Genomic DNA, 22,375 nt, shown 5'->3' with positions numbered 1-22,375 from the left:
GGGGAGTGAAGAAGAGATGATGTCACACACTGCCTTATAAAGCTTTAGCATATGGCAGGAACCCTTTGTTTCAAAACTTGGTTCCCAGACCGGTTTATGGAAAAAATACTGACATCCCAAGATGGAGTCCAGAGACATGTGGTCTGGTCACATGATTTTGCAGTGTTATAGCAACCATTGCTTACAGGCTGGCCAAAATTACCACAGGAAGTTTAAGCTATTCCACAGTCCATTGTCTTTGCTGATGGGCCACCAGCCCTGTCTGGGTTCTTCATTGTTGTATGTGAAAGGCTGGCTGTGGGTGTTTTCCAGAGTAAGCCCATTTGAAATACAGATCTCTAGTCAATATTCATAACTTCAGATACAAAAATGATACATGCATACAAATAGAATAATCATATTCAGCAAATCATAACTTTTCCAATGACACCTCACATGACTTATCTTGTATAAAATGCATCATAATTATGCCATAATCATATTATAATAATAATACTCTGATGACTATGGGGTGCATTGTCACACACTTTATAAGCCACAATTGATCGAGAAGACCAAAAAGATTTATCCTTCTGAACAGCCTAATCATTGAGATAATTTTGCTTCAGTTTTGGTTTCAAAAGTGGTCTACGTTGTTCCTCATTTAAAAACAAACAAAAAGAAAATCACACAAAACCTTCCTTTGAATTTAAGCCCATTAAAAATTGCATGTGAACACTTAGGTTTTGTGTATGTATATATGCACAGAGGATAAAATAAGATGTTTGTACATTACATTTGTAGCTCCCAGATCTTGGAGCCAGTTCAATTCCATCCTGGTCTCTGGCATATTTTAGAACGCTGTCAGATCTACTAGGAATCACCAAACCACAGTAAGAAGAAGAACAGGAGTACTTGTGGCACCTTAGAGACTAACAAATTTATTAGAGCATAAACCACAGTACAACCTCTTCCCCACCCCTCCCAGTGCCTGCATTCCTCTTCTCTTCAGAAAAGTCTACCTGAAGATTCAGTCTTCAGATGTCTACTAAGAATTATAAAAGTCATGAATAGTGGACTTGTGTAGGCTAGGAGTTAGTCTTTATCTTACAATCCTGAATAAAAGTAGAAGCTATACGTTCAAATGGGATAAGATGCATTTTTAACATCGAGGATAATTAATCATTGAAAAAGATGAGCAAAGGATTTGGTAAATTCTCCATCACTTGGAGTCAGTCTTTAAATGAAGATTGCAAGTTTGGAAAATATGCCTGGGTTCAACCACACATTTTTTGGATGCAATTTTATTGCCTGTGTTATGTTTTGTCAAACTAGATCATAGTGGTCTGATTCACTCTGGCCTTAAAAACCTATGTAAGTTGATATATAATGTATATAAGCAGCCATGGCAAAGCAAGTAGTAAAAATAAACCAAAATGTACAGCTTTAAGATGAATGAATTTCCATTTCTTATTTTAGATTTGAAATATAATATCTGGCATAATGAAGTGCCCATACTACAAAAGGGAGAGGAAAAAGTAACTTACTCTTTTTAATTGTTCTTCCCTCCTTAATAGAAAAAAAGAGAGAATATGAAGAGTTCAGAAGGCATTAATATTCAGTATACCAGTTAGTTGCCCTTTCTGGAGAAATTAACATTTGTTGCACTAAGATGTTTCCCTACAGTGAGATAGCTAGAGGAAGTACAAGTATACTGTCCATTTTAAACTGCACACTGCAGTTAAAACAATTTCCCCTAAAGGAAGCTTATAAACTGGGTTGTATATATTTGGCAGCTTCAGGTGACAGTATTAATGCAGATTTTGTTTCCCTTTATATGAGTTCATGCCCTTTGAGGCTCCCCGAATGTCCAGGTTTAAATGAACCCAAACTATCTAACAAACGTAGCTAGAACTGCTGAGATTCCAATAGCACTGAAAGAAGAACAGGAGTACTTGTGGCACCTTAGAGACTAACAAATTTATTAGAGCATAAGCTTTTGTGGACTACAGCCCACTTCTTCGGATGCATCCACGAAAGCTTATGCTCTAATAAATTTGTTAGTCTCTAAGGTGCCACAAGTACTCCTGTTCTTCTTTTTGCGGATACAGACTAACACGGCTGTTACAATAGCACTGAGTCCTACCTGTCATACAAAGCGACCTAACACGGCTTCATCTGAAACAGCTCAAAACTATCCAAAAGTTTGAGAGTTTTGGAAGAACTTTGGGCAATTAGATCCTCATTTCAGCTGAACAATGCTACCCCAAAATCCATACTAAGAAGTATTACATGGCAAGCTGTGGTTATTATTGCTGACAAGTCTTGGTTTAAAAGAAACACACAAACAAAATACAAGAAGATATGAGGCAAGACGAACAAGTCCTAGCATATTTTCTGCTTCACTTTTGTATAGGTTATTGATCAAACATGTTTTATATACATAACAGGCAACATAGCTTTACTTCTGCAATTGAATCATACATAATTCCCAGTATGATACAAGATCAGGTATCAGTAACAGGAGACTGCCAAGCAGCTACAATCTCCACTAACGAATCCATCCACCGTGATCAATTCAATTACTTTTCTAACAGAGGAATCGATTCCTGCCAGAATAGATATGTCAAAGTGCTCTCTAGAAAAACTGAGGGTAATAGAGAAAGATCCAATCTAGGTATTCAAAATAAAAATGAATATGCAGTAAAGATGAATGTGAACTTAGGGAAACTCAAAGAGATGAGAGACCATTCTTAAAGGAGATCATCAAAGAAAGCCAAATCTATGGAGCAGCACTGACATACACTCATGCCATCCTCTCCCCCCAACACTGCTCTTATTCATCAAAAGAGCGAGTGGCCAACCAGCAAGGGGGACTCTTGAGAAGCTGCAGCAAGAAGACAGCTGCTTAGGGAATGCTTTTACTTATACAGAGGCAGCTGGAAGGTGCTGGAGCCCCCTTTACCTCCACATAGGACAAATCTGCCAGCATCAGATTTCTCCCTACTATCAAAGCCTAGTATGGCAGAGTAACATTATCACATATAATCAAAGATGCTGCCCCATCACTAGTATCTGAGCATCTTTGCTATAAAAATCAAAAGCAATAGCAAAGTCTCTAATAGACTTCATGGAGTCTCTGGCCCTTTCAATTTCCTGATTAAAAACTCTGCCAGGGATAGAGATTGGAGTTTTATTTTATGAATTTACTTTTTAAAGGTTGATTTGTTTCAGGGCTTATGTTTTGATTGGGTGGGACTTTTTCAGTAGAATGGGGTGTCAGTGGCACCTCAGAGCTAGATTGCTGAGGAGTAATTGGATGACTGAGGACAATCAGTTTTCCATGTCTAAGAGCCAACAGATATTTGTGAAAATGTGAATAAAGTGTTGCAATTCATTCAGTAGTTGCACCTCTGCATTAGAGTCAAGCTATCACAAATCTGGAGGCAAAACCTTTTGAAAGTATATTATTCTTTGCAGAGCTGGTTGAAAAATTGAAAGATACAAGAGTTTTTCCAAAACATATTATCCATTTTTCATCCATTTTTTTCCAGCCAGACCACCTGCACTAACTAGTTTATATATCTTATCAGAAGCTGGGCTCTTTTAATCATGGTGATATTTCATTTAGATTATAGATGTTCCACAGCTCAGGACCCACAAGCGTAGTATTTGGGTGACTAGAGCCTTAGCAATATTACTGTAGTAAATGACCTTGTTTAGATGAAAAGTAAAATTTAATTCTATACACATTTGAGGAGAAAAATGGGCAAGAGTTATCTTAATGTTTATTTTAGTTTTCTCTGTGGAAACAAAAGACATTTACAAGTATTGTTCTCATTACATATTCTAAACAGTAATGGGTATATTTAATTGAATTGAATTGCATTACATTTAATTACAGTCAATTAGAATACTAGTTAACAACATGCTGCTATACAATTCTCAACTTATTCTCAGTCCTTAGTACCTTCAAAAGTTGATATACAGGAAAGAATGTACAGTTTATTATGAACTAGAATCCACACCCCATCGCACCCTTACTCACATTGGATAATATTTGTAGCTATGTATAGTTCAACTGAGGTCCATAGGGTTACTTGTAAAGTACTACTCAGTATAATTAGTATGGGTATCAGAGCTTTTGTGTTGGGGCAGACCATTTGAAGTATTCAGTGCCTCCTGGAAGGTTCACATCTGAGTGCTGCACACTAGAGTGACCAGATGTCCTGATATTAGGGGCTTTGTCTTATATAGAAGCCTATGACCCCCCCCACCATCCCATCCCCGGTACCGATTTTTCACACTTGCTATGTGTTCACCCTACACTACACTGACATTATTTCTAAGGACCTGAATTCAAAAGGTCTTACGTACTCGCACTTCCTTCGACCTCATTGGTCTTGGAGGTTGTTCAGCACTCCTGAGGATCAGGCTTTAGAATTGTTGATTAATGATTTTTTATAAATGTGAATTCCTTTAAACAACATTGGTGTACAACAGGAAAGTACATCACTGTCATAATACTTTTAGTCATTATAATGTATTGTAGTCTGTCATTTGACAATTGCTTATGTTGAGTAAAACACTTTGGAATATTAAATTCCATAACTTAGATGTTGCTTTGAAGAGATGTTACTCAGCACACCACTTCTGAAAGGTTGCCGAGCCCTGCACTACACAAATATAGTAAGAAATTGTCCTCATCCTAGGAAGCTTACAGTCTAAACAGACTGAGCAGAGACTAGTTAGTCAAACAATAAATGGGAAACTAGCAAGAGTACAGAACTACAACATAAAACATTGTTCTTTTCTCCCCAAAAAACCAACACCTTTTGACAGGCACTTTCCCATTTTCCCCTATATACTGGGTTTGATTTTTTGTTTTGAAAGATTATTAGAGGTACGAAGCTTTCTTCACTACTGTCGTTTCTCCCAGCCTATATGGTCTGTTTCAAGACATTCTACTTGGACCTGTATCAGCTAGTGCAGACTCCTGTAACATTCTGACAAAGCAACAGAGTATCAGTATGTTTATTCAGCATTCTATACTTTTTATTATTTGTGCAAGTGAATGTGGGATATTTGCAATCAAAATCAGTTTTAATTAAACTTCTGCTAAGACTGTGTTGTGGCACATGGCTGTTTGTGTAAGTGCAATCACCTCTGTTTTCCAGTAATTATGCTATGACAACTTTCCCCTAAATATTCTATTGTCAGACAGTCATCAAAATACAGACTGACAATTTACTGTTCAGGCACCCACAATAAGTGTCATTCTTTCTGTCTTAACTCATAAGAGCAAAGATGCAGAAAATAAAATATTTATAATCACTCCTAACTCCTCAGAGTTTATAGCAGAAAATGCACAGTGGATACCAATGGTATAGGATGCCAAAATAAATCAATCATTGACTTAACTAGTAATGCAGACAGCTATGTTTATACCTGAATATTCATATCCTCATTAGATTTGGGGTGACTTTACAGGTTTTCTGTACAAAGAAGTTCCACAAGCAGAGGGATAAGAAGAAACAAGTTTAGGTACCAGAAGGAAAGTGCCAGTATAAGAAAATCCATAGTTAGAGAAACGATATTTTGGATCAGATTCTGGCCCACATTGTGACTCATTTTAGCTGCTCCTGCAGCACAAAAGGGCCTTAAATCTGTCCTCAAACATCTAAGGATTCCATCGATATGGAGGAAATAGGCAGGTGGAGTGGAACTAGCATAGTCAGTTCTATGCCACCTATCTTTCAGACCCACCCAGATTCAGATTAGGAAACAGGATTGGCAGGAAGGAGGCCCCGTGGTCTGGCAGTCTTTGTATGCGTAAAGGTATATGTCGCTTGGGAGCTATTTCAAACCAGTGTATGTTGGGAGCTTTTCTATGGCACAAGTTATAGATGAGCCAGCACACCAAGGATGAGGTGAGCCAAAGAGGCAACATACAGACACTTTTCCTTCTTGGAGCCTGTGCTAAGCACAATGCAGCTGGCAGGATCCAAGGACTGCGGTTTCAGACTTTTGGGGAGACTTTTGCTGGCATGAGCTTATAGGGGGAAAAAAGTAGTTAGTAGGACTAGTAGAAAATAGTCTTCAGGTGATAACGAGGGTGGCAATTAAAATATCCCCCCCTTACAGAAAGCAGAAAATTTGACTGTTTTAAAAAAGTGAACTTCCAAAAAACAAAACAAAAACATTTAATTTGGAAGCATTGAAACATTTCATGCTGACACTTTTAAATTAAAATGGGTCAGTAAGAGGTGAGACAGCAGTGAACATAAATGTAGTCTAGCATGGGCCATAGGGGAGAATAAAGGGTATGAACTAGAATTCCCAGGAGGCACAGTGACTGCACAGGTAAATACAGTTTAATGTCAAACTGTCTGGAAACAGAAAATTGCAATATATTTTGACAAACTGCATTGTTTTTCTTCGATTTTCCCCAGTGGAAACTTTATGTTTTCAGCTGAATGTTTTGGGTTTTGACCAGAAAGTCAAAGTTTTCCATGGGAAAAGACACCCTATTTTCTAACAAGCTCTAGAAAGAGTTAGTTAGTTATGGACTGTATCATGTAAGGCTACAACAACTAACTTTTAATATTTATGACCAAGATGTTCCACCTTCTCAACACAGTTCAGCCTTCTCTATTTCTTTTCCCATCTCTTAAGCAATTATTGTCCACATTTGACTGTCAGTACTAAAGGAACAAGTGCGGACTGCCCAGCTTGAAAGAAAGGATAGATACTGTATCTTAGTTTTTTTAAACTGCCACCCATCACATGGTATCTGAGAGCCTTCCATGTACAAATCAATAGCAAGTACAAAGTACCTAGCAGTCATCATGGAACAGCTGGCACATTTCCCTTTCCCTGATGAACCACAATTATACATTTGGCTTCCAAACCCTTGCTAGAAGGAAAAAAAAATCAGTATGCCTGTGTCTGTGCATTTCTCAGCCTGTTGTCAGGCAGCGATGGTCCTGGTGCCATGAAAACCCAGGAATTTGGGGTAGTGGTGGTTGATTTGGAAAGGTCCTGGTTGGGGAAGGGAACAGAACACAGTTGTAAGAGATTTACAATAGGTTATCTAAGGAATAGTTAATTACAGCATTTTTTCCCCCTTTGGGGGATTACAAATGCTATAGTCGGTCCCTGTTGTCTGCCCTTTCCTAGCACTGAGGCATGCTGCACAAGCAAGGGGGGTGGTGGAGGGCAGGAGGATTCAGTCTGGCAGTCAGATAAAAACAGTGCAGCATCCCTTTCCTGTTGCCTGAAGGTTTGTGTTTGTGGTCCTACGCTGAAAACCTAATGAAGTTCCTACTCCCCCCCTTTAAAGGTCAATCCTGATCTCTTCAGCACCCTGGCATCATGAACCTTTCCAACGTTTCCCACATTTGTATTCAGGAATCTGCTCTTAGGGGGGAGGGTGTCTAACCAACCCTTATGGAATGAGAGAACAGTAACCTTTTTGGTTCATACATTCCCGTCCCCTTGTGATGGGCAAAGCACTGGGATTTGGCTGTCATCTATGGTTCCTGCACAGTTCAGAAACCTCATCCTCTGAAAGCCAGCTATTAGTTCTGGAATTTTTCTTACGGCAACTACCAGTGAGTAAAACATAGTATTAATTGCCCATAAACCTGCACAACCACAACCCCTACAGTGGGCTTTCCAACACCAAAGGGGTTTGCAGCAGACCTATACTGGTCTGTGGCAACCAGCTTCCACAGGGCAACAGCAACCTGCTTCTCAGCCTGATTCAAGTGTTTTGGAGTTGGAAGGTTGGTGCAAGCTCTTCACATAGCTCAATGAAGGTTTGTTACCTCAGTTCTGAAGCCACTGCTAGTCATCCCAGGTTTCCAGAATGATGTGATCCTACCACACTATGCTGGTTCTCCTGCACCAGAAGTGACAGTCAACAAATGGTGCACTGACAATACCAGCATTCAACATATCTGTAGTGTGAACTGAATGAATTGCCATTGATCCTAAAGATTAGCCGTCTTTGACACTTCAGAAAATGATGTACAAATTCCATCCAGCATCTCACCAACTGCCCACTCTACTGCGTAACTGTTTGTCCCACAACAAAGAGCAGGAGCAGAACTAGATTGTCATCATCAGCTCATTCCGTTATATCTTCCACCCAGTTTTGCAGGAAAGGGCGGGGGATGGGGGGGAGGAAGCGGGGGGATGACAAACTGCCATCTGCAAATGTGTGAAGGCAGGGGACAGAATCAACATCATACAATAAAATAGTTCCTATAGCATCTCCCTGTAATACCACCCCAAAATGGTAGAGCTATTATGTACCCACAGCAAAGTGTGGACACAGTTATATGCATGTACACAGCATTATATCCATGCCCAGCACAGTACAAATATGGAAGACACACAGGAGCATTACAGAATCTATTACTCAGATATGCATGCAAGTGTAGACAGCCTACATGTGATCCAATCACTACTAGAGAAGGACAGCATTATGTTGAGAACATGTGATCACACACCCCTCAAGTTTTGAATATAAACAATTCCAATGAACTGCACACAATTGAACAATAGACCAGGAGTTATTCATACAGATTTATCAATCATTTTGATACAATCCTAAATGTAATTCACACACGGGGGAAACAAAAATTCAGTTATTTCCATGGGTCCACATACAAGACTTCCATGTGATTTTATCCTGCTTTTTCCACATGCATGACGGCTGAATATTTCTGTATGAGCCATTTAGCTTTTATTTTTCCCCAGAAAAAACTTTCATTGAGTTTAGTGGATTTGGCCTGTATGAGGATTGCTAGAACAGGCCTTAAATATCTATGTGATCAGAAATGGCACACTTTCAAGTAATATATCCTAATTAACTAGTGATATTTGGAAATTGTCTTATTTGCAGCTGATGATTTAAAGCTGACGATATTTCCAGGGATTATTCAGAGCTTTAATTCATTCCCTTTGTGAGATTTTTTTCCTTAATTATGTTCACTCTCAAAAATACTTAATTTCTTTGTTTATTAGTTAATTATTTCCTTGCTATTGCCTGATTAACATTGTGGAGTCTATTATCATCTGTTTGTTTGCATTTACTTAATTCTCGGTTTAAAATAATCTTCTCAACACCCAGTTCATTATCTTCACTCTGCTGGTTTAGAATTGTCAGTAATGTTTTAAACAGCTTAGCTGAGTGTTTGCATAGATATTTGATTTTTTGCATCTACCTTTTCTATCCTAATCTATACCAATTTCATTCTGCCTGCTAGTGATATTCTTCAAAAGTCTTACAATTCTTCATTCTGAGTTTTTAAAGTGCTTTCATAATAACTGTGCGCATCAAGGCTGCATGGAGCAGTAAGTTTAACGGCAAACTACTCATGCTCCTTGAAAGTAAAGAGTTTGATGTACATTTATTCAGCACTTGAGGAAAGTAGATTTTGATGCACTGGTTTTTACCTCCAATACCTTCTTTGCCTCGCCAATAGATTTTCACTATTAGCTTTTACAATTTATATCTATATATAACTTCATCTTGTTTAGTTTTCAGAGTAGCAGCCGTGTTAGTCTGTATCCACAAAAAGAACAGGAGTACTTGTGGCACCTTAGAGACTTTCGTGGACTACAGCCCACTTCTTCGGATGCTCTAATAAATTTGTTAGTCTCTAAGGTGCCACAAGTACTCCTGTTCTTTCATCTTGTTTAGTAACTTCCATACAAACTATACCCAAAATGCTGAACAGAATTAAATACAAGCATATTGATGCTATATAGTACAAGAGAAAACAGTCAGAGACTTTGCATAATTAAAACATTCATTTACAAAGCTGATGACTAAAGAAAAAGTGAAATTAGCAGGCAAAGGCCAAAATAAAATAGATGTTTATTAGTGAGATCAAAAGTGAGGCAGAGGTATAGCAAAAGATATTTCAGATAGCAGGATGCTACAGAGAATTCTTTAATAGCCATAGCAATAAGATTATCTAAAGGGGTAAAGAAGCAGAAGATGAGCAAAAGGTTGATAGAAATACACAATTCAGCCTTATAGAAAGCAACTTTGCACTAGATGTTGAAATGAATGAGGAATTTACACATGAAGCTGATATGGTCATATTTCTTGGAACATACGGGAAGAGTCTGAATACAGGATACTGCAAAAGAAGAGACGAGGAGGTGAAGCATGGAGGAGCATCAGAAGATGAGAACATCACACACAGCAACAAAATTTGAGGTGACCTAGCCAGTCTATTTGCCATCAGGCTCCCACGTTGGCGTTTGTTTGTATGTTCCAGTGATAGAACATCATAATTGAAAGATTAATGCAATTAATTTGTTCAACAACAAAAATAATTAGGCTACTCCCACTCAAAAAATGAATCTTGTTTTAAAAGATAACTAAAATAAAAACAACAGAAGTGAAAGATGAGAGGAAATAGACTCCGGTGAATTAACTGCATTTATTACTAGTAAAGGGACTGGAGAGCTTCAATCTCTCTCCCAGTCAGACCCTTAAGTTCTTCATGTACTATATGTCTTGCCAACAACTTCTGAGGGCCTACCTTCTACTTTTGAGTAATGCAGTTTGCTATGGATCATAATTCTTTTCCCATGCTATCAACTGCAGAGAGCTAACCAATGGCTCTTTTCACTGAACCCAGTAGAAGGTGTCAGTTTGGAAAGCTAAAGAACAAACAGTTTCATCAAAGGCTTTTGGGCTGCTACTTTTCAAGCCAATAGCAGGCAGTGATGTAGTCCTAAATCTGAAGATACGGAAATGCCACTAAAATACTGATTTTCTTAAAAATTATGAATTCACATTTTATTTGAATATACACTAATTTTTGGCTAACCCAGGCATGTCTGGAGACAGGCAGATTTTCTGAAATAATGAGGTGTAGGGATTGAGAAAAAGAAAATGATACACAGACATGCATTTATAGTATGTGGGAGGCACCAAACGTGAATCAGAAGGCAGTGAAAAGAGGATTGCAAGGGCACTGGAGACCTGTCACTGCCTGTTGCCACTGATCTAGGGTTGGGAAGTACAGATGGACAGTAACAAGATTTCCAGTGAACTTCTCCACTGTAGCTCACCCTGTGACCCTAGTCCCCTGCTTGGTAACCTGCTGTGGCCTCAGCCTCTAATGTGATCCCTGCCAGATTCACTTTCCCTATCTCCTGTGCACTCCAGTGACAGGCACTCCAGGACGCATGGATCTGCCACACACATCTCAATCCCAGAGCTGAGCTGCCCTGGTAAGGTGGCTCATATTACCTGGCTGGAGGAGGAGCAGGAATTAGAAAGTGAATCTCCCTTACTGATGGCTGCCCCTGCAGGAATGATCCATCCAGCCCCTATCCTCCTCAGAAGGGTCCAGTGACTTAGGGCTTGGGGTCACTATATACCTCTGCTGGGTGCTGCAGCTTGCTCTGGAGCAAGCTGCAACATGGTGCTCATCATAGGTGAGTGCATCCTCCAGTGCCCAAAGAAGCTCAGGGTCTGCATGATACGAGGACCAGCCCCCCACCTTCTGGCTCAACTATTACATCGCTGCTGTTTAATAGCACTGAATGGCATTCCGGCTCGACTACACCAGTGGTTCTCAACCAGGAGTATGTGTACCGCTGGAGGTACGCTGAGGTCCTCCATAGGGTACATCAACTCATCTAGATATTTGCTTAGTTTTACACAAAAAGCACTAGCAAAGTCAGTACAAACTACAATTTCATACAGACAATGACTTGCTTATACTGCTCTATATGCTATACACTGAAATGTAAGTACAGTATTTATATTCCAATTGATTTATTTTATAATTATGTGGTAAAAATGAGAAAGTAAGCCACTTTTCAGTAATAGTGTGCTGTGACACTTTTGTATTCTTAGGTCAGATTTTGTAAGCAAGTATTTTTTTAAGTGAAGTATAACTTGGGGGTACACAAAACAAATCAGACTCATGAAAGGGGAACAGTAGTCTCAAAAAGTTGAGAGCCACTTGACTACATCACTGATAGTAGGAATTTTTAGAGGATGACAATTCCTTTTTGTGGCAACTTTCAGGTTTCAAAATGTATTTTATTTTCACATTTGAACAAACCCTTTTGATCATTTTCTCAAAAATTGAATGATCACAGTGTCCGTTTTTGGATCAAAGCCTGAGCTTTTCAATTCAGGAAAATTTTCTGAGCCCAAGGTCAGTCCAATGCATCACCAGGTGGTGATTAGGCATTAGCTTAGGATGGGGAAAACTCAGTCACAGCAGGACCTTAAACCTGAGTCTCCCACCTTCCAGGCCAGTTCAGTAACCACTGGACTACAGAATATCTGCTTTCAGGAGAGATCAGAGAATCCTAAACACAGAAAACCTTCCTAACAAAAACTTTGTTGAAACAGATGTGTCTCAACAAGTCTTTCCAGCTTCAGTGAAATGGCACATTTTGATAAAATTCTGTCTTGTCAAAGATCTGACCGGCTCTCGTCAATAGTCTTTACTGATGTGCAATCTCCCCACAGAGAAGGAAATGCACAGAAGTTACTCCCACCCTTTAAAACTCTTTCCATCTACTGTGTTGGACAGAAGTGAACACTTCAAGTAGTTGAGCACCAAGCAACATTATACCATAATTTTCTGATATTTGTAGTGTAGAGAAACAAGAAATGGTAGGGGCCACATCTTAACTGCCTCTGTGAATGTTCAGGTTTGTAATTTCCACTACTCCTAGCTTTAGGGGATCCCAGGATTAAAAACAAGCAAGCTAATTACCATTGTTAATTATAAATATTTTGTTATTAAAAGAAAACAATATAAGCTGTGAACAATGGTTAGGTCAGTTACAATCTCTTATGCCGAGAGCTTAATAGAGACTACATCATTGAGAGTGGGTCTGCCGCTGGTGAGGGTGCAAAATTAGTAGCGAGTCCTACAATACTTTATCATAGATAAATAAAACAGTTTATAGATTGCAAAAGCAATTTGCTTTAAGGGTAGACAAGTCCTGTCTGGCATATCATGAATAACAAAGTTTATAAAATGGGCAAAAAATCTTAACTAAATTTAAGAAACCAAAAAAGGTACATAAATTTAGTTACTTAAAAGAACAGTTTCAAATAGCCATTTTCAAACAGGCAAATTAGTAAGATAGCAGATAAAATTCAATGTTGATAAATTCAAAGTAATGCACATTGGAAAACATAATACCAAGTATATATGTAAAATCATGGGGTCTAAATTAGCTGTTACCACTCAAGAAAGAGATCTTGGAGTCATTGTGGATAGTTCTCTGAAAACATCCACTCAATGTGCAGCAGCAATCAAAAAAGCGACCAGAATGTTGGGCATCATTAAGAAAGGGATAGATAACAAGACAGAAAATATTGTCTCTATATAAATCCATGGTAAGCTCATATCATGAACACTGTGTGCAGATGTGGTCGCCCCATCTCAAAAAAGGAGATATTGGAATTGGAAAAAGTTCAGAAAAGGGCAACAAAAATGATTAAGGGTATCGAATGGCTGCCATATGAGGAGAGATTAATAAAACTGGGACTTTACAGCTTGGAAAAGAGACAGACAAAGGGGGGAAATCATGACTGGTGTAGAGAAAGTAAATAAGGAAGTGTTATTTACTCCTTCTCATAACAGAAGAACTAGGGGTCACCAAATGAAATTAATAGGCAGCAGGTTTAAAACAAACAAAAGGAAGTATTTTTTCACACAATGCACAGTCAACCTGTGAAACTTTTTGCCAGAGGATATTGTGAAGGCCAAGACTATAACAGGGTTCAAAAAAGAACTAGATAAGTTCATGTATGATAAGTCCATCAATGGCTTTTAGCCAGGATGGATAGAAATGGTGTCCCTAGCCTCTGTTTGCCAGAAGCTGGGAATGGGCAACAGGGGTATGGCCATTCTGATGTTTGTATGTTTTCTCAAGGCTATATGTGCCTAATTTGTTTTAACCTTTGCCCAGAGGTCAGGTTTTCTAAACCTTTTATCATTTCTGTTGCTCTCCTCCGGACTTTCTCCAATTTGTCCACATCTTTCCTAAGTGTGACACACAAAACTGGACACAGTACTCCAGCTCAGACCTCACCAGTGCCAAATAGAGCAGAACAATTAGCTCCCATGTCTTACATAGGACATTCTGGTGTGTATTAACAAGAGTAATATTAGCCTTTTTTTTTTTTTGGCAACTGCATCACATTGTTGACTCATTCAATTTGTGATCCACTATAAACTGCAGATCCTTTTCAACAATACTATCACTAGCCAGTTATTCCCCATCTTCTAGTTGTGCATTGGATTTTTTTCCTTCCTAGGTGTAGTACTTTGCACTTGCCTCTACTGAATTTCATCTGGTTGATTTCAGAACAATTCTCCATTTTGTCAGGGTTGTCAAACTCTAATCCTGTCCTCCAAAGTGCTTGCCCCTGCTCCCAGCTTGATGTTATCCTCAAATTTTGTAAGCATACTTTCCATTCTATTACCCATATAATTAATGAAAATATTAAGTAGTACCAGACTCAGGACTGGCCCCTTCAGGATCCCATTGTCAAACCAGAAGAACTGATTTAGTAAGTCATCTGAGTTTGGTCTTTCCACCAGTCATGCACCTAATTTATAGTAATTTCTATCTAGACCACATTTCCCTAGTTGGTTATGAAGATGTCATGTGGGACTGCATCAAAACCCTTACTAAAAATCCAAATATATCATGTCTACTGCTTGTTTACTCCCTATCCACTAGGCTAGTAACACTGTCAAAGAAGGAAATTGGGTTGGTTTGGCCTGATTTGTTCTTGACAAATCCGTGCTGGCTATTGAATGTTTATCATTTGTTCCAGTATCTTTCCAGGTATTGAAGTTAGGCTGACAGGTCAATAATTCCCTAGGTATTCTTTGTAAAGATAGGTACTATGTTTACTCTTTTCCAGTCTTCTGGACGTCACCCATCCTCTGCAATTCTCAAACATGCTTCTTAATGGCTCCATGATGGCTTCAGCTAGTTCCTTAAGTACCCCAGGATAAATTTCATCAGGCCCTGTTGACTTCAATACATCTAACTTATCTAAATATTCTTTAACCTGTTCTTTCTTTATTTTGGATGGTGTTCCTTTCTCCTTGTTGTTAACATTAATTGTGTTGAACATCTGACCACCATGACCCTTTTTGTGACTACTGAATTAAAATAAGCATTAAACACCTCAGCCTTCTTGATGTCTTGAGTTGTTAGCTCTCCTTTCTGGCTAAGTGGAGGACCTACACTTTCCTTCATTTTTCTCCCACTCCTAATATACTTATTGCTTTTTATATCTAGGGCCCTATCAAATTCATGGCCATGAAAAGTGTGTCATGGATCTGGTCTCCCCATGGTCTTATATATATATATATATATAAGACCATGGGGAGACCAGATCCATGACACACTTATATATATATATATATATATATATACACATACACACACACACACACACCTACACCCCCCCCCCCGATATACTTATCAGGAAAGGGACCCTGAAAGGTCATCAAGTCCAGCCCCCTGCCTCTACTAGCAGGACCAAGTACTGATTTTTGCCCCAGATCCCTAAGTGGCCCCTTCAAGGATTGAACTCACAATGTTAGGTTTAGCAGGCCAATGCTCAAACCACTGAGCTATTCCTCCCCCTGGGCTTTTGTATGCTGTTACCGTATACTACAGAGGTTTCAAGGAGGAGATCCACATTTCTCAAATAGGGGGTGCTGCACAAAAGGGAGTTGCACAGACGGTCATAACGTTATTTTAGGGGGGTTGCGGTATTGCCACCCTTACTTCTGCGCTGCTGCCTTCAGAGCTGGGCAGTTGGAGAGTGGCGGCTGCTTAATGAGGGCCCAGCTCTGTAGGCAGCAGCGCAGAAGTAAGGGTGCCATGGTATGTACCATTAAGTTGGTAGGGCCCAATTTATATCCCTTGCTAGATGCAACTCATTTTGTCCCTATGTGCTTGTGCTATACTTTGTACTCAACCTTCACAATCTGTTCTTGTTTTCATTTTTTTCTGGGATTACTTTTGGTTTTCAGGTCATTCAAGATTTCCTGATGGAGCCATATTGACCTTCCACTATTCTTCCTATCTTTCTTTTGCATCAGGATAATTTGCAATTGTGTCTTTAATATTATCTTTTGAGAAAATGCCAGCTCTCCTCAAGTCCTTTACCCCTGATATGAGATATAAAATGAAGTTTTTCTTCATAAAGAGAGAAGGAGCTCCTGGCTCAGTCTTTAGTAGCCTTGGGAACCCAGGTGCTCTAAATAATTACTCTCTGAAAGAGTTAGAAGAATATTTTTATAATTCTTAGCAAGGGGGAGATGTTCTGCTTTTTGGCTAGATGCACCTGTTGTGTATCAGGCCCCATGATGACAATTAATAACTCCTACCAGACACCATAAAAAACCCAAAATCATTAGTATTCATATATCTCTAACATCAAAAAATAAACTATATTGAATATTAAATATAGTAGTTACAAAACTATTCTATAGCCCGCAATTGGACCCGGAGATGATAAGTACAGATTTATGGGTGAGGAAGCTTTTTGTGCCTGTCTTAGTAGAAGAAAGCTAAGTTTTCCTAAGAGTTTCTTTAATTAGCTTGAATATTTCCTTTAGTACAATAGATAACCAAAAACATAAGATATGTATGGTGTTTGGAGAACAATAGTTCATAAAATATTTCTGAATATTTTCAAAAATTCAGTAAAGACAAAGAAAGGTTAAACCTAAAATTACCATAATAAATTACCAGAGCTTATTCATAACCATTTTGAATCAACATTGAGACTTAGCCACTACAACTGCATCAACAATTAAGTTAGCTTGCTCTCAGGTGAACTTTGGGGAAAAGATGTGATTTTTTTTCAAATTCTAACAGCCACAGGCCTTGCAAGGCACATAGAATTACTAGGTAAAGAAAAAGGAACCCAGCCATACTTACTGTCTAGCCCTAGAAAAATATCTGTCCCTGTACTTCACACAACCCATAAACTATACAATTAGTTGCTTCAGGTAAACATGTTCTTCAAAGAGGAACATAGACCAAATAGTCAACAAGAACTCATCTCTCCATGCCTTACTTCATGAGGCAAATAACACAGAACCATCTCCTCCTTTATCCATTCAATTCAGGTCTTAATAGAAGCATTTAAGCCCTTTTCCTCTGACATTTCCTACCTTGGACAAAGTGCTCTCCCTTGTTACCTCATTATCTTCAGCTCCTAGATACTGATACTCACCTCCACCCTTACAAGTAAAAAGAATTACTCTCTAAGGAAAGTTAAGCTACCTTTGCTTCCACTTTTATTTCCTGTCCCTCATTTATTACAGCTGGAGGTCTATTCCCTTAGGATTAGTACCTGAGATACTAGTGAAAATGTGGGGTTGTTTAGAACAATCTGTTAAGCCTTTCCTGGCCTGACCAGGTGTGTTCATCCCATCCCACACAGAACAGAAAACTCCAGTGAATTTCTTTATGTAAATTGTGAATGTCACTAGATGTATCCCATAAGTATAAGGAATTCTTTGTATTTGTTACTCATCTCTCTGTGAAAGGTAGTGGTGCTTGTTTAGTGGCTAGTGCACAGGGTTTCTTGTCTGGAGACTTGGATTTCTTTTCAGGCTATAACATGGACTATACGAATGACCTTTAGTAAATCATCTAACTTCTCTGTTCTTTGGTTTCCCCATTTGCACGTTTGACATAACAATGCTTAACTTTCAGGGATCTTGTGAGGTTTAAATAAAGTTTGCAAAGATTTTCAGATAGATGGTTAGGCTACGTATTATTATAATGAAAACTGTGGGGAATGCCACTAGAAGATCCCCATGAAAATAAAGAATCTATAATAAATGGTTGCATCCATTCTACTCATGTTCTCATACAAACCTCATTATCATGCTACCTGAGCAAACCTTCTGCTTGTGCTTTAAGTAATGTGACTAACATCTGCCATATGTAAATAAGACCTGGGTGAATAACTGATTTTTCAGTTCAGTCAGCAAACCAAAACAATAGGGAAAATATTCTGTTTGGTTCTGAAAATGTTTTGCTTTCAGTGGCCAATTGGAAAAGTCCATTTAAGTCATTTTTAAACAGACAGCTTCAGAAAAATACCTGTCTGTTGTTCTAAGCTTTAGGGTAGGGATTAGGGCACTAGCCCAGGATGTAGAAGACTCAGTGTTAAATCCCTCTGCAGAAATGAGGGATTTGAACTCAGACCTACCCCTTCACAGAGGGGGTGGGACATTAACCACTGTGCTATTTGGAGGGGGGGCTTTGTATAACTATGTAAGTATTCGTTGTGCCAAAGAGCCCAATAACTCTATAGCCTCCTTATTCAGACATTCACCTAGGAGATAGGGATTCAAATCTCGGAATTGGGCAGAGAGAAGATTTGAATCCACACCACCCACATGAATGCCTTAATCATCAGGCTCTCGAATTATGATACTCTCTTTGGCCCAATGAGTACTTATATTTTGCTACAAAGTGGAACAGATGCAACAGGAGAGATTGAGAGCTACCTATCCCAGAGTAGCCTATAGCCTATTCATTTAGCTGCTCAGCTGGGAGATGGTAGATCTGAATTCAGAAGGGAGATTCAAAGCTCATTCTCCCACAACTTGGCGGGTACTAATAGATCTATCGGGGATCGATTTATCGTGTCTCGTCTAGACGCGATAAATCAATCTCCGAACACGCTCCCCATCAACTCCGGAACTCCACCAGGGCAAAAGGCGGAAGCGGAGTCGGCAGGGGATCCCGCGCTGTGAGGACGCGAAGTAAGTCTATCTAAGATACGTCGACTTCAGCTACGCTATTCTCATAGCTGAAGTTGCGTATCTTAGATCGATCCCCCCCTAGTGTAGACCAAGGCTCAGACAAGTGCCCTAATTACAGGGCTAAAACTTATAAGGACAGATACACACCTACATTGTTATGAACTTTTTCCTAGCCCAAACTAATTAGATTACATCTTGTGAAAAGTTTTGGGTTGACCAAACTGCATTTGTCATCAGATAAACAATTTGCCCCCCAAAATTTTCTCAGTTCTATCTGTAGGACATTTCCTCCCCCCCCACCCTTACATAGAAGGAAAATATGGGAGTCTCTTTTTTTTAATCAAATACATTATATGTACATGTTGCTATATGTTTATATTAGAAAAGTTAAGATCAAAGAAATGTGCCTTTGCACTCACAATGCTGGAACTAGGGGTGCTGGGGGTGCTGCCACACCCCTGGCTTGAAGTGGTTTCCATCATATACAGGGTTTACAGTTTAGTTCAGTGGCTCTCAGCACCCCTACCATACAAATTGTTCCAGCATCCCGATTTGCACTTGGCGTGGAAGGTGGTGAAACTTATGGTGGTTCTGAGAGCCTGTGAGAGTTCATCACACAGGCTTGAACCAGCCTCTGATAAAGCACCATCTCCTTCACAGACAAGCTTTACCCTTCTGATGGATACTTCTATTGTGCATGAGAAGTGAAATTGTTGACCACTGCTCTTGTCCTGAAGATTTAGATCTTTTACGTATCCTCAGCCCAATTCATTCAGCACTTTGAAGAAAAAGTCCCAGTCTTGGAAGTTGACACACTATTTTATGAGAAACCAGTGAAAAAATTGGAGTATAGATTTGAGGTGCTTCCAGTGGCCTGTGTTAACAAGGAGGCATGCTGCTTTGTTCTGTACTATTTGAAGTTTTTGAGGGCTGATAGCTTCATGCCCAGCTATATTGTATTGCTGTAGTCCATTCAGGAGGTGACAAAGGCATGTATCACTGAGGCCAGCATAGAATGGAGTCTCCTAGGCACCCAGAGATGGCAGAAAACATTGCTCACAGACACTGCTATGTGAGAACTTAGTGAGGAATCCAGAAACATTTCTAAACTGTGGAATTAATTGCTTAGTTCTGAGTGTTCACTTTCAAATAGAGAAGATTGCACTGTGGCTACAAACTCCACAAAGTGCTTTCTTCCCACCAGCATAATCTTTATCTTTCTCAGGTCCAGCTTCAACAACAGGTTATCCATCCACTGGTGGATCTCAACCATGCATTGGGCTAGCTTGGATCAGGGGATCAGTAGATATTCCTAGTAACTGGGAGAAAATCAATATATGAATTAATGGAGCGCTGTGTAATTAGAAATCCTTTGCTTGTTTGTTTGTTTTTTCCCCCCTGAAGAGCAGGGATGGGGAAGGGGATAAATAATATCAGGATGGTTTATGAGGAAGGCAGTAAAAATAAAAGTGATGAAGAATGTTCAGGAGATCTTGAGGAGGAAGAGGTATTAGCATGAACTACAATACTTCAGTTTGAAAAAGAGTGTACAACATTCTTACACCTGGCAGAGGAAAGGGTTGGAGAGAAAGGAGTGGGCAAGTAGAAAAAAAAAGTTACAGCACTGCAGACAAGACGAAGCATAGCCAGTGCATCCGACTGAAGGTATTAGTGGGATTAAAGTGGGAGACTAGTGAGGCAGGTTAATATTATGGAGAAAGAATCACTTTACTAGCTCAAACACAATTCAAGCCAGTGTACAGGATATCATGAACAGAATAAGAAAAGGGAGCTAGTGCTGAGGTGAAGGGTATGACTATGGGTATGAATCAGAGAACTGATAGACTGGGTAAGGAAGACAAAGATGGAGAGGAAGCTGGAGGAGAAAAGTTATTTTTACCTGTAAATAGTTTAAATAGTTTTTAAAGGGATATTCCAAAGAAAGATTGATGAAAGCACTCTCCATTCTTTTCACAATTGTGCAATTACATGCACCTTCCTTCTGGAAGTGGCACTTCTTGGAAATATGAACCTCAGAGCAATATATTGCAGTAAAGTGTTTTTTGCTCTGCTGTAGGGTTGACACACAGTTACAACACTTGGTAAATAGCATGTATCCTAGCAGGAATAACATCAATTTACCCTGTCATTTGTGGCAGTGTATACAATAGCTATCTAACTTTCCTTAATTAAGAAAGTTCCTTGTTGTCTATAAAAATGAACATGCAATTCTGAGGTGCCTAATAGATTAATGTAGAGCCACTTTCTGTTATTACAGCTCCTGTCAGAGGGCTGAAGTATCTGAATGTTAATGTCTTCTGTTTCTGTGAAAGATAGGAGTGTGTTTTTCTACCTTGAACTTTTCCAAGTTCAGTATTTTAAAAATGTCAGCCATTTTCATTCTTCCCTGTTCACAGCTCCCATGTTCTGTGAGGAACAGAGAAAACACAATCCATTCAAAACTGAGATTTGATTATTTTTTGAGCTTTCCATTAAACATTCTGTGTTTCCTCCTATATTGCCACATTTAATATTCAAATGTAAATAATTGAAATTAATTCCTGCTATCAATTTATTTTCACTGGTTAGTCTATATCATCCACAGTATGTCCACCTCCCCGCCCCCACTGGAATATACTAATTGATCATTGACAGCAATAACTCATGAGAGGCATGGTCCACAGAGACAGTGTAGTATCCTCCAAAATCACCTTCCAATGCAGAGCAGAATAATATAATTACAACTGGTTAAAACAGTATTCCTCCATATCTGGAGACATGGAGTCCTAATACACAACCTGCCAGGTTTAGGGCAAAATTTTCAAAAGTACCTAAGTGACTCAGGCCATGTCTACACTAATGAGCTTACAGCAATGATGCAACTGTGCCTCTGTAAGATCGTCTGTAAAGCCGCTCTATGCCAATGAGAGAGAGCTCTCCCATCGCTATAATAAAACCACCTCCACGAGCTGTGGTAGCTAACTGGCAGGAGAAGCTGTCCCACTGACATAGCGCTGTGCACACTACCACTGATGCCAGTGAAACTTATATCGCTCAGGGGGAGTGTTTTTTTCACACCCCCTGAGCAACAGAAGTTTTGCTGACAAAGTCGTAGCGTAGACATGCCCTTTACTCTTTTGAAAAGTTTGCTCACAAACACTGTTGTGTGCCAGCAAGAGACATCTGGGGCCAGTTTCTTTGTTGCCCTGAGCCTTTCCATCAGTGCAAGATGAGTGTGAAGTACCAGTCAGATTGAGTAGCATTTTAGTCTCTCCTTATACTGATGTAACATGGCAACAGAGCACTGGCCCCAGCTGTCCAACTTTATTATTAGCATTAGTTAGTCACTGAGTTCCCAAAAGTTTACAACGAAACAGCCAGACTAATAAATGACTGCCTGAGCCTGAAGAGCAAACAAATCTATGGCCTCAGTGCTGCAACTGACTAATTGTGTTCACTCATGAAGAGTCCCATTTTTAGTTAATTGACCAAATGCCTATAAATGTTAGTCATTTGATCAGAATTACTAGTTTAATAGAATAAGTGAAACACACATGGGCCTGATTCATCAC

The sequence above is a fragment of the Malaclemys terrapin genome, chromosome 3 (assembly GCF_027887155.1).
Source record: "Malaclemys terrapin pileata isolate rMalTer1 chromosome 3, rMalTer1.hap1, whole genome shotgun sequence".
Taxonomy (NCBI): Eukaryota; Metazoa; Chordata; order Testudines; family Emydidae; genus Malaclemys; species Malaclemys terrapin.
This window is presented reverse-complemented; position numbering follows the sequence as displayed.